This window comes from Arvicanthis niloticus, chromosome 4 (assembly GCF_011762505.2).
Source record: "Arvicanthis niloticus isolate mArvNil1 chromosome 4, mArvNil1.pat.X, whole genome shotgun sequence".
Classification (NCBI taxonomy): domain Eukaryota; kingdom Metazoa; phylum Chordata; class Mammalia; order Rodentia; family Muridae; genus Arvicanthis; species Arvicanthis niloticus.
Window position 1 is genome coordinate 31,115,534 of NC_047661.1, and position 12,962 is coordinate 31,128,495.

General features: G+C 35.4%; 1 non-coding gene across 1 annotated transcript; it reads right to left on the bottom strand.

Annotated features, from left to right (window-relative positions):
* Window positions 1-2,018: 2,018 nt before the first annotated feature.
* Window positions 2,019-2,162, bottom strand: LOC117707985 (small nucleolar RNA SNORA48). The gene has a single exon (XR_004606722.1). It is a non-coding gene; the product is annotated as a small nucleolar RNA SNORA48 (small nucleolar RNA).
* Window positions 2,163-12,962: the final 10,800 nt, after the last annotated feature.

Genomic DNA, 12,962 nt, shown 5'->3' on the forward strand with positions numbered 1-12,962 from the left:
ATTTTCTATATAGTCAAATTTAGGAGGCAAATTCAATTCCAGCTCAGTAGGGTTCTATAAAATACACAACTCAAAAGTAACACATGAAATATTAAACATGATAGAATTGAGTTAAAAAAAAAATCCTGAAGTCAAGTCAAGCTTCAAAAGTTAGAAAAAAATACATGCCCTAAAAAATATTTTAACAATTCCAAATTAATCATCTTTTGGTGTATCTGAATGTTATGAACTTGTGGGAAATACTTTATCACATACTTGAGGATGTTATGGGTATATGGATTTAGGTTTCAGACTAAACAATAACACAAATGTTTATTTTGTACAGAAAGGGTCCATGGCAATGTGGATAGGGGCCCTTATACTTTAGAGACTAAGTTCAAAAAAAGGCCAAATATGAATTCAACTTTAACAACCTGAACAATTTAAAAAATAAGTTAGATTGTAAAAGAAAAGAATATGAAGAGTAGATGAAATTATACAATTAAAATACAAATCAAAAGTATATCAAAAGTCAAAAGGTAATTTTTTTCTCCTTGAATGTGTACATGAGGACGCAGGTGTTTGAATTGTGAAAATTATGTTTTCACTACTATGTGAGTTAGTATAATATTTGACAGAATTTTACTCCAAAGTCTCCTTAAATAAAACAGCATATAGGTGTTAGTTACTGAAAAACATTGTCCATGCATAAGTGATACAAAGTCATAGATGCAGATATTTCCTGGTTTACATTTTATTCCACTATGGAAGTCACTGGGGGGAAAGTGGTCAGAGCAACCAGATGTGGTCTACATTTTATGAACGTGACTTTGAACCTAACTTCTTGATATTTTTATGGAGGAGGTAGCTGTGAGTTTAAGTCATTTTATCATGAACGGTTATTAATATGGGCTGTGAATTAAAAAACAACCAGCAAAAATCCAATGACCCTTAATTTCTCAGCATAGAATTTACTTCTTAGTTTTGGAATGCTATCTTGACTCAGGGCTCTCTCCACACATCCTCACTTACAAATGCTTATTGCAACGAGTCATTGTTCTGGTTCAAGATCTCTGGCTCTGTGACACTATCACTACTGAATCCTCAACAGGAATATTTCTGATTACCTTGTTGTTGCCCCGTGTCATGGAGCTCACATGTCTTTGGAACAGCAGGACTGGCCCCTTCGTGCCTCCCAAACATTTGTAGATAATTTAGATTTGGCGGTGGGAATACTCAGAGCACTGAATCTGGGATTGGGTGGTAGCTGAACTCAGCCCGCTAGCTCTCCCTCATCGGAAAAATCATGGTGAATTCTCTAGCACTACTACTTGGGTATTGTGTTGTCAAGCAGAGGTTCAGGGCCTGCTCTTACAAGTGCTGCAGCCTTTAATGGGGCAAGACTTGCTCTCCTGTTCTAATGACCCCAGGGTCAGCTCTCCATGCTACTGCAGATGGTGACGAGGTAAGAGGGGCCATCAACCAGACACCTACACCAGTGGAATGGTGACTCAGTTTTGCACAGCCCATGGACATCCATGTGATCTCAGGCAGCTGCCCTTACAAGGAACATCTCATGTTCTGTGGTGGTAACATAAACCATTGGCATTGACACCAAACCCTGCCAGTATATAGACATGGACCTCAGTGGTAGCTCTGGCAGCTCTGGCTGGGACCTCACCATTGCCCCAAAGTGGGTCTGGCCACTCATAACAGGCTATGCTTCTCCACCCTCGAGTCTCCAGTTCCACCTCTTTTCATAATGCTCAAATTGCTCCACTTCTCTTTCTTTCCCATCTGACCACCATAACCTTGCACATTGTGATGGCTCCTGGTGTAGGATGACCATGTGACTGGTGGGCCTCCAAGAGACCTTCTCCATCTTAGCTGCTGTGGTATGGCGGCAAGTGGGTATCTATAGCCTGCGAGTGCCATGGGCAGGAGGGCAGGTCTGTTGGTAGCATGGCACCCATAGGTAGGGCTTTGTCTTCCTCCTTCTGTGCTGCTTTGCTTGAATTTGATTTTATTTGATTTGATTTTTATGAGCCCAAGGCATGAGACAGCTTTGGCTACCAAGCCAGGTATTAAGATAGGATGAACAAAGGACTGCCATCTGTTCTTCCCCTGTCTAATACAAGAACAACAACACCAACAAGCTGTGTCTTTGTCCATTGCCAGGAAATTCTAAAATACTCTTGCAATTGATTCTCTAAGAAAAACTAGTAGTCCAAGAGAGATCAAATGAAATATCATTATAAATAAAGTTACTTCTGAAAGCCCACATTTTCCCCAATAAGACACGGGCTGCATCTCAGTTTGTGTTCAGACAAGCAGACACAGCATTCTGACATTTAGTTAACAGTTTAATAACCAGTGTGTACACTGAAGTTTTTAAAAGATAGAACTCTAATTTAATTTTTAGCCATAGCTGTCAGATATCAAAGGCCATGAATAAGACAATACATTCAAAAGAATATTAAAATTTAGATGCTTTAAATGAGTAGTAGGCAGATATTGGAGAGATTATAAGTTATTACATTTCAGTGAGGTAGCACATACTCCAGAAAAAAGAACCCTCCATACAACATGACCTTGCTGCTTGTTAACTTTGGAAACATCTAAGCTTGTTTTGAAATGGGCTATGTGGCTCAGAATCTCTTAACTATTGCACTAATCATTTCAGCTTAGCTAAAAATTTATTTTAACTTTTTGATTTCAAATTTTATTTCTATTGATTTATATTACTTTTCTTCCTGATACTCTATTGCAGGAAATATTAAAAATAATAGCACCATCCCGTACTATACTCTTCTACTCTCTGCCCTGGTGGTCTTGCTGCCTTTAGGCTAACCTCAGTCAGTGGTCTTATGAGCTCTGGTTTGCCTGCCTCAGAGCTGCTTGTTTCTTCTTATCCATCTACCCCCTGTGGCTAATTGTCACAAATGCCCTTAACCCAGTAAAGCAAAATTCCAGAAGCTTATAATTAATCACTCAGATTTATACATCAATAAATTTTCAATTCACAAGATGCCCCCACAATAATTTCAGAGCCAATTGACAATGATATAAGATGCTCACCTAGATTAGACAAATTATCCCAATTATTCTATTCCTTTATGATATTCATAACTGCCTATGGCTATTTAAAGTCACATGGAATCTTGATCATCTTTCTGTGCCTCTATAAGGAGAGGGGAGCTTTTGGACAGGGATAGTGAGATGACAAGATGTAGCTACTAGTGTCTCGCGATTTAGATGACAAATCCACCAGGATTAGCCACCTGAGGATGTAGATTTAATATGGTTTACAAGATTAGGATTCTAGTTGATATGCCCAGCAATGGAGTAACAATTGATTCCAAATTATGTTGGATGTTTTCCTTTATGTAGAGGCTCAACTGGGTTCCAGAAAGGTACGGTGGCAAAGCATGGGTTTGCTAGAAGTGCACCACAAAAGGCTGTGGAAGTTTTGAAGCATGGGGCTGGCATGGTAGCAACCTGCCAGAGGGAATTTAGTAAGCTGGGTAAAGAGATTTTGGAGCTCTGAGTCAGAGAGTCTGCACAAGATGAGAACAGGCTGGCCAGCCCATCAGTACCTTGCCTGCTGTAGCATGGATTCTTTCACTGGATGGTGCCATTTTTTAAAAAATATTTTTTTGCAATAATCCTCTCTATATAGATATATTAATTACTTAATTTGTAATATATAGACATTCAATATGAAATTCATACACTTAGTAAATAAACATGGTGTGTATTGGGAGTATATATATATGGAGTAATATATATATACACACACACATATATATGTATATATATATATACATATATATATGTAATCATAGTAAAGTTGATGGCAAATGAAATAAAACACTAAAACACTTTTATCATGATAGTTGGTCTCCTGATTTAATTCCTCCCCCGTACTAAAAATTTAAAATAGTTTAACAATTTTTAACTGTTCGATGGCACAAAATATGAGTACAGTAGAAGCTGTATCTTGAAGTGTGAATTCTAGTAGGCTTATCTTATTTGGATATGGTACTCTCTAGAGATGCAGGATAATAAATTGCAGTACTTAGTTAACTGTGTGATCACAACATGATAAAATGGGTTCCTTACATATTCTTGAATTGCTAGTGGTTCCTGTAAATTACTTTGTGTGGGTTTTCATACCATGTCTACAAAAGATTCAAATGAATGTATGTGATACATTTGATACTTTTTTAGGAAATAACTTTGTTCTCATTATGAATTAAACATGGCTCTGTTCTCAGTTAATATTATTTTACTTGTAAATTCTGGAAATTTTAGGAAACATTTTTTTGTTGTTGTTTGGGGGGAAGGTTAATGGGGGATACACCTAGAACTGTATCATATTCTTAACATTCTTTATAAGTATCTCTTTGCTGTATGTCCATCCTAAGATGAACAAACCCTTTAGCCACAAGCGAGTTCTGTTTTTATGTCTTGTTTTACATCAGGCATGAAGTGATAGAGCCACAAAAGTGTGGATTGAAACCCCCAAATCACAATCTCAAATATACCATTTTTAAAAATGAATGTCTTAAATACTATAAATGGTGATGAAAATTCAGCAAAGAAGGTATTAAGTGATTATTCTCAACTGAACAACAGTGAAAATGGCCTGAGATACTTTCCGGTTTACTGGACTAATATAGAATGCTTGGTAAATATGCTAAGTGCATTTTCAGTTTTGATATATTCCAATTAATAATGGTTTGATTGGGATATGATTTCTGGTAAGGTCAAAGACATATTTGTAATATGTTTCTAGTCATCACTATTGTAAGTTTCTACCCTTTTTTAGCGAGTATGCTTGAAAACTTACTCTATCATTTGCATATAGGAGCCAATTATAGAAACTTCAACATGGAAGTAGGAGAAAGCATAGCAACTTTAACTTGTACAAGCACATTGCCCTGTAGCACCAGTTGTTGTAATGAAAAACAATTCAAATAATTTCAAAATATACTTTTGAAATCCTTCCTTAATATAAGTTTTCTGTTTATTAGTGCTATAGCTCTGTCTTTAAATAAAAGAAAACACTGTGATTCATTTTTTTTGATTAATAAGTCAGAAGACTATGTATGACAGCAGATCTTATAAATCTCATGTCCATTACCAGAAAGCATGGAGAGTGGAAGATACTTCCATAGCATTAGGATTCTTAATTCATAAGATTTAAGCATGAGGTCTTAAACTTTCTTTAATGAGTTCTGTCACTGTGCCAACAAAGGGATCGGAATAGATGGGATAGAGTTAAAGGTTAATGTTTGCATGCCATGAAGTTCACAAATAACTGTTTTATTTCTTAGGGAATCTTAAATTCTAACACAATAAATAATTAATTCAATAAATAGATACTTATTAAAGGTCACAGGGAAAATGGATTTCTAAGCATTCCTTTTAGTAAATTATATAAAAGGACTTATGGCTAAAAGGAATGCCTAGACATAACATTTCTACATACAATTAAACTCAGGAATGATGGGAGAAGAATACTGTTGGCTTACTCTTGATTTGTGTAATGGGAGTATAGAAAACCCTTGTAATAGTCTTGTTTACTTGTTGATTTATATTTTTAATGCCTATGGATGCATACATATATAATGATTTTAAATTATTTCAGATTTCCTGTTACCCTATTTTTATTTTAGTTTCATTACAGCATCTTGTGTTTTGCTTCTGCCTATTGTTGCAATGCTCAAAGATGTTCCCATCCACTACATAACACTGACTGTCTTTACCAAAACTTAAAACATTGGAAAGAAATGTGACATTAAATTTAATATTAAAATATTCATAAGAAGGGAAGATCAACAGTGATGAAATTTTCAATGTTTTTGATTATTTTGCTTGCTTTACTCATTCTAAGGTTATATGCATATTTCATCTGTTGAATTCAATTATTTATTTAATTTTATAAATAAAAATGTTAATATGAATTTGAAATTTAAGAAATGTAGCTATAATATTACTTACGACGTTTAAACGTTTAGTTTGAAAAATATATTTCTTTTACTTTTTGACATTAAAATACAATTAAAACATTGCCCCTTTTCTTCTAAACCATCCCTTATACCTCTCCTCGATCTCCTTAAAATTCATGGTCTCTTTTTTTCATTAATTGTGTTTTTTATATGTGCATATATGTATATGTATAAACATACATATTCTTAAGTTCATAAACATAAACTAAGCCTGTAAAATGTTATTTGTGAGTATGTTTGCAGGGCTGACCACTTGTATTAACAAACTGGTGTGATCACCCATGGGTAAGACAATTTCTCCCAGTCTCAGTAATGCTTACTTGCCTGTAGTTTGTGAGTATGGTTGAAACATCATGAGCTTTGATATACATGAACTACTAAAACACTGAACATGACATGAGATATCCAAGGGTGCAATGGTGGCATGCAAACCATGGTGATAGCCAACAGCTCTCCCACTGCACTTACAACCTATTAAATAAGAAAAATTTTATGTTTGATGCTGGACACCTAGCAAAACTATTAAGGCCTATTAAAATCATGGGAAGAAAAACCTACAGAGACCACTTTGGTTTAGGAACACTCTGCATAAGAAAGGTAGAAGTGAAGATATAATTGTACTACATCATACACAATACAATATATTTGTTCATTGACATTACTTTGTAGTTGTAATTAATCCAATTAATCTAGTTTTTGTATCCTCTGCATTCATAAGGAAGATCACAGCAATTGTAGCAAATTTTGTGCATTTTTCCAATATGTGAGATGTCATGAATGATAAGTTTCTTTCCAGTTTAATAATATCTAGTTGTTTACTTAATTCACACCAAGTTAATTACTCAAGTTAGGCTGATATAATATTTCTACATTAATCATTTTGGTTAGAAATCTTTAGCGGTATGTTCTAGACCTTAATGACTTCTTAGAACTAGTTAGGAATTATTGAAGCTTAAGCTGGCAAACAGTCCATAAGAAACCAAGCTTATCTCTAGAGTTTCAAGATACATTTCCCCAACTCTAAAAATAAATGTTAATTTTAACTTTCTCCCAATGAGCTATAAAATGAATATGACTGTACAAGGACTTAGTAGAGTAGGAGTACAAACTGCTTGTTAATTTTATTATAATAGTTCAACTCAACTGCAGTTTTAGAATTACCATTGTTGAAAAGGTAAGTGGCAACACAAAGTTAATGTTAAAATTCCTTGAAAGATCATCCCTATAAATATAGACCTGTGTAGTTACTTCTCCCTTTGTCCATATTCATGCTTGATCCCAGTTCTATGAGTAGACTTTTTTCAGATAAGAAAAAGATTAAGCCTCCTGAGTCTCCTGACTTTCCCCTTGGCTTAAATATATCTGAGCTTTTCAAATGATTTTCCTATGTGACATCTAAGAGACTTTTCCCAATTTCAGTTATTTCTTCAGTATTTGAACTATCTAAACTTATCTTGGAACTTATTAATTTTTAGTGTATTGATACATTTAAACAAAACAATTTCACATGTACAATATTTGGTAACTTAAAGTATTGATATGCAGTACAAAAGTTTTGTCATATACAAGAGATGTATTTCAAGTTCCTCAAACAATAGGCGATATTGAAATGTATAAATTAATTTCTTTTTATCTCAACATTTGTCAGTCTGGGATGATGTTTGTAGTTTGAACTATTAGAACAAATGGATTGAGTGTCATCACATTTTGTTTAATATGTGTGGGTACGTGCGTATTTAAGTATGAGTGTGCATGCCTTGTATGCATCTGTGTGTAGAGACTGGTTGACAACTTTAAATAGCACCTTCACAAACATAGTCCTTATGCCTTGGTAAAAGTCTCTTATTGGGCTGGAGTTTACTATATAGGTCAGACTAGACTGTCAGTGAACTCTAGAGATGCGCTTATCCATCTGTTTATGCTCAAACTTTAATCACACATGCATGCACATGGATTCTATAGATTGAACTCAAGTCTTTATACTTGCAAAGTATCCACATTACCAACTGACTATCCTAAACCTATTTTTTGTACTGATTCCATAGAGGACTCATGACTGTTGATTGGTTTCATTATTAACTCATTGTAGGATATGAATTTGTCTTTATTAAGAGAAACTTCATTTAACAGCAGAGCTTCATGGCTTCTCAATAACATTTCAAAATTGCCTTAAGAACTATTCATGCATGTGGAAATATTGATTATATAACAGAAATGATACTTGATCAGAAAAAAACATGGTTCATGACAAGAAATATAATGATCAAGACAGGTATAAGTGATCAATGGACAAATATGTACAAAATGAAGATGTTCTGGAAAAGGTGAGATTTTCATGTCAAGCAGTGCCATAAAGGATGTGATAAAATCTTATCACAATACAAAAAGTTCTCTTCCCTTTAGAATTGCTGAATCCATGAAAAAGGAACTTCAAATGAGTTCTGTGCTACCATGGTTTTCCCTTTTCTCATTCTTACAGGATTATTTCTTAGCTCTTGAAGATAACATATAGCCATATACTCAATGGTAATCAGTTGATATGAAGGGAAATTAATATGAATTATATGAGTGGAACATATCTTTAATATACTGAAAAATACTGTAGCTATAGAGAAATTGGGCACTTAGTAGAGGATGAGTCCATGAGTACTCCTCTTTTGAAGGAGTTAGCGTGGAAATGTATAGGTTCTTTGGAAAGTCAGTTGTGTCAGATGGTGATTTGCTGGGGCAGACCTGTGAAGAAGTGTTTTCCTAAAGCAGACACAGATGAAAGAATGATTTGCTAAAGAAAATTCGTAAAAGGAATATGAAGCACCCAACAGACAGTAGACAGTGCTGGATGGTATTGGCATGCCTTGTCATTCCTTAATGGTCATTGTTATGACTTCATAGAAAGAAACATGCCAAAATACTTCTGACAGCTGCTTGCCACTTCTGCAGACTCCAGCCAATTGGCAGATTGATATCTACTGATAGAGACTCATGTAGAGTTTTCTAAAACAGATTGATATGGTGTTTTGCTGAGGCAAGACTCATGGGAGGCAAGACTTATAGGAGGACATGTGATGTTTGGGGGAATATAAATAGGATTCAATGGACAGTGACAAGAGGCTCGCACAGCTAGTTTTTCAATGCTTCATTGGTCTTGTGTCTTGGTCTCTCTTCCTCTTCGTTGATTTTCTCTTTGTTGAAAGAAGCACAGCAGAAAACTACTTCTGGTATCACTTCTTGGTCCTGGTCTCTCCTGCTGACTAATGCCCATTTGTGGAAGGCCTGGCTGTTTCAGCTGGGTCGTGCCATTGCTGCTAATTTGTTTTTGCTATTCTGACACTCTTAAACTGGACTTAGGTATACATTCTGAAAACAAAGATTGAATTTGCTCCAAAGAATTGTTCCTAAATAGCTCCAATTCCCTGTATCCTAAGAACTATTTTTCCCACCACCTCTGGTGGGTGGTGGGATAGAAAGGATGTTAAAGCATTTAAGAACCCTTATTAAAGTAGGTTTTGAAAAAAAATTTAAGACTACAAAAACTTAGCTATTAAGTTTCTAGTTATCTGTCTTTTACATAACTCCTACCATAGAAGGACTCTAATCGAATTCTTTTTTCTTATAGTTTCTACCTGTGAAAGACAAAAAAGAAGCTTGTGCAAAAGGCTAGGCTTTTGATTTTGGATTTCTCAGCTTGTAGACCCATGAAGGAATGTGTTGCTATTCTTCACAAATTCCTTATCTGTGGTATTATGTTGTACTATAACAGAATGGACTGAAACAATGTCATACTTCTGGTTAGAGCATGTAATTTTAAAGGCTTTTCCCTCTTTTTCCACCTTGATAGAAATTCTAGACACATGGTTTTTCAACTTGTGCTCTTTAAGACAATGTGAAAATTATAAGTACCTATAACTTTGTCCCTTCCTGTGACAAAATTCACCAGTAATAAACTGATAATTCTGAATGGATGTCTGGGATTCCATATGCACTGAGGAATAGCAGCATGATGTTCAAAACATTTGTATTATGAGTAGATGTCATGGCTGTCAGAAATCTGACTCAGACTGAAGAAAAACAGACAACCCTTCTCCCCACAACAGACTTCCTATATAGGAATGTAACATTTTTAAAACAACCTGCCACTTATTTCTTAGAGCAGTTTCCATAACATTGAATGCAGGCAAAAATTACGATTTATCTCAAGACTAGATATTCTTTACCAGTGAGTTGATATTAACTTTTTTCTTAATGATATTTTATTTATTGTATATTTGCCATTTTATTTTTATTTTGTGTTTACTCTCCTCAAGTCCAGGAACACACTTTTTTCTTAATGATATTTTATTTATTGTATATTTGCCATTTTATTTTTATTTTGTGTTTACTCTCCTCAAGTCCAGGAACACAGATATAGTAGTTTTCAATGGCTAATTATGTAAACTTTAGTTTAGTCCCTCTGTGAATTTCTTGATCTTCCCAGAATGCCACTACTTTAACTAGCATCAGTTTTAATTACTCAAAACAGGTTTTCTTTTTTTATTCATCACACGTAATGGCACTTCAGATTCTTACTTAGTCATTTGACATGTTTTCTATTGCTTGTTAGTGATTTCTCACCTTTTGTCATTTTAGTTAATATTGAAGATGCATTAAATAAAACTTGTTTTTTTTTAATCAAGTTAAACCCTTAGCATTTTAATATCTAAAACAGTTTCCATGAACTAAGACTATTTCAGTAGGCCTGAAGCCTGAGTTTAATGACAGCATCATGTAATAAGAATGATTCTTTAAATATGAGAAATGACATGCACTTATACTCAATTCTATTTCTCTCTGGCTTTTTTTTTCTTTCACAATCAAAGTTTGTATTAAAACATTTCTGCACATCACTTTTGCCTTCAGAAGGTGGTTAAAACTGGACTGAGTAGCACAATCTGCTCTCTGTGAAAATGAGCCTGTAATTAGTTTGTAAGACTTTTAGTCAGAGAGCCAATTCAACAACAAATCATAAATACATTTATTTTTTTGTTTAAAAAGTAGAATATTTTGGTACTCTATTTTTCTTGTAATGAAAGCAATTAGATTCAAACAATGCCTGTAATTTCCTTCTATTATATCATGCATAATACAGCTATCTGGGATTTTTTCACATTGTTGTCGTCAATATTTAGTGTTAACACTGTTTTACAACTGTTTTTATTTTTCTCTCTCCTCCTCTTTCACTTTCTTAGCTCTTTATCTCGTATTATGTAAATATACAAGTATATAATTAAATTCCTCTTCGACTTAGGTTTTATTCTGTTAAAATTTATTTTGCCATCATCTTCTAAGATTTGTTGATATTTTAATTTTATTTAATCGTTTTTATTTTTTATACTCCAGATTTTATCCCCCTCTGACTATTCCACATCTCAAATCTCCCATTCCCCTAGTCTCCAAGAGGATGCCCCCACCCACCCACACACACCACCAGAACTTCTCACTCCCTGGGCCTTCAGTCTCTTGAGAATTAGGTGCATCTTCTCTTACTGAACACATACCCTGCAGTCCTCTGCTGTACATGTGTTGGCGACCTCATATCAGCTGATAAATCCTGCCTGGTTTTGTGGTCCGGTGCCTGAGAGATCTCAGGAGTCCAGGTTATTTGAGTCTGTTGGTCCTCCTGCAGAGTTGCCCTCCTCCTCAGCTTCTTCCAGCTTTTCCCTAACTCAGACACAGGGGGTCAGCAGCTTCTGTCCATTGGTTGGGTACAAATATCTGCATCTGACTCTTTCAGCTGCTTGTTGGGTCTTCCAGAGGGCAATCATGTTAGGTGGCTTTTTGTGAGTACTGCATAGCCTTAGTAACAGTGTCAGGCCTTGGGACCTCTCTTTGAGCTGTATCCCACTTTGGGCCTGTCACTGGACCTTCTTTTCCTTAGGCTCTTCTCCATTTTTGTCCCTGCAGTTCTTTCAGACAGGAACAATTATGGGTCAGAGATTTGACTGTGGGATGGCAAACCCATCCCTCACTTGGTGCCCTGTCTTTCTGCTGGATATGTGCTCTACAGGTTCCCTCTCCTCACTGTAGGACATTTCATCTAAGGTCCCTCCGTTGAGTTCTGATAGTGTCTCACCTCCCAGGTCTCTGGTACATTCTTAAGGGTTCCCCACCTCCTACTTCCAGAGGTTGCCTGTTTTTATTCTTTCTGCTAAATATTTTTCTTAATGACATAAAAAAAAAAAAATCTTCCATTCACTGTTGCCAGAATTATTGCTACTAAGAAATAATGTAGGAACTGGAGAGATGGCTCAGTGGTTAAGAATATTGACTGCTCTTCCAGAGGTCCTGAGTTCAATTCTCAGCAAACACATGATGGTTCACAACCATCTTGATGGGATCTGAATCCCTCTTCTGGTGTATCTGAAGACATTTACAAGGTACGGATACACACAAAAAATAATAAATCTTTTAAAAAGAAAGAATACATGATTTCATTGTTGTAATAAATTTATTACTCATTCCTCTTATATTTTGTGATTTCTTCTTTCAATTTCCATATGTTTAGTGGTAGCTAAGTCTAATGTTTGGCTGTGACCCCACCTCCCTGCATGCATATAGCAGAAGCACAGCTTCATGCAGGTTCCCTAATAACTGGATTGGATGTTGTCCCTGACTCTGTTATCAGCTGGTGAAACCTGTTTCCCTGCCTGGGATGCCTTATCTGTCCTCAGTGGAAGAGAATGTGCCTACTCTTGAGAATGAAATGACTTGTAATGACTTGAAATGCTAGGGTAGCTTGTTACTCAAGGAGACTTCATCTTCTCAGAGGAGAAGGGGAGGGAGGATGTGGTAAAGGCTATGTGAGGGGAAACTGGGAGGAGGGGGAGCTGAAATCTTGATTTAAGTTGAATAAATAAATTAGTCAATGAAAAATCATACTGTTTATAAATAATTTTTGAAGAATATACAGGATTCTTTTTCTTCATTGGTTTT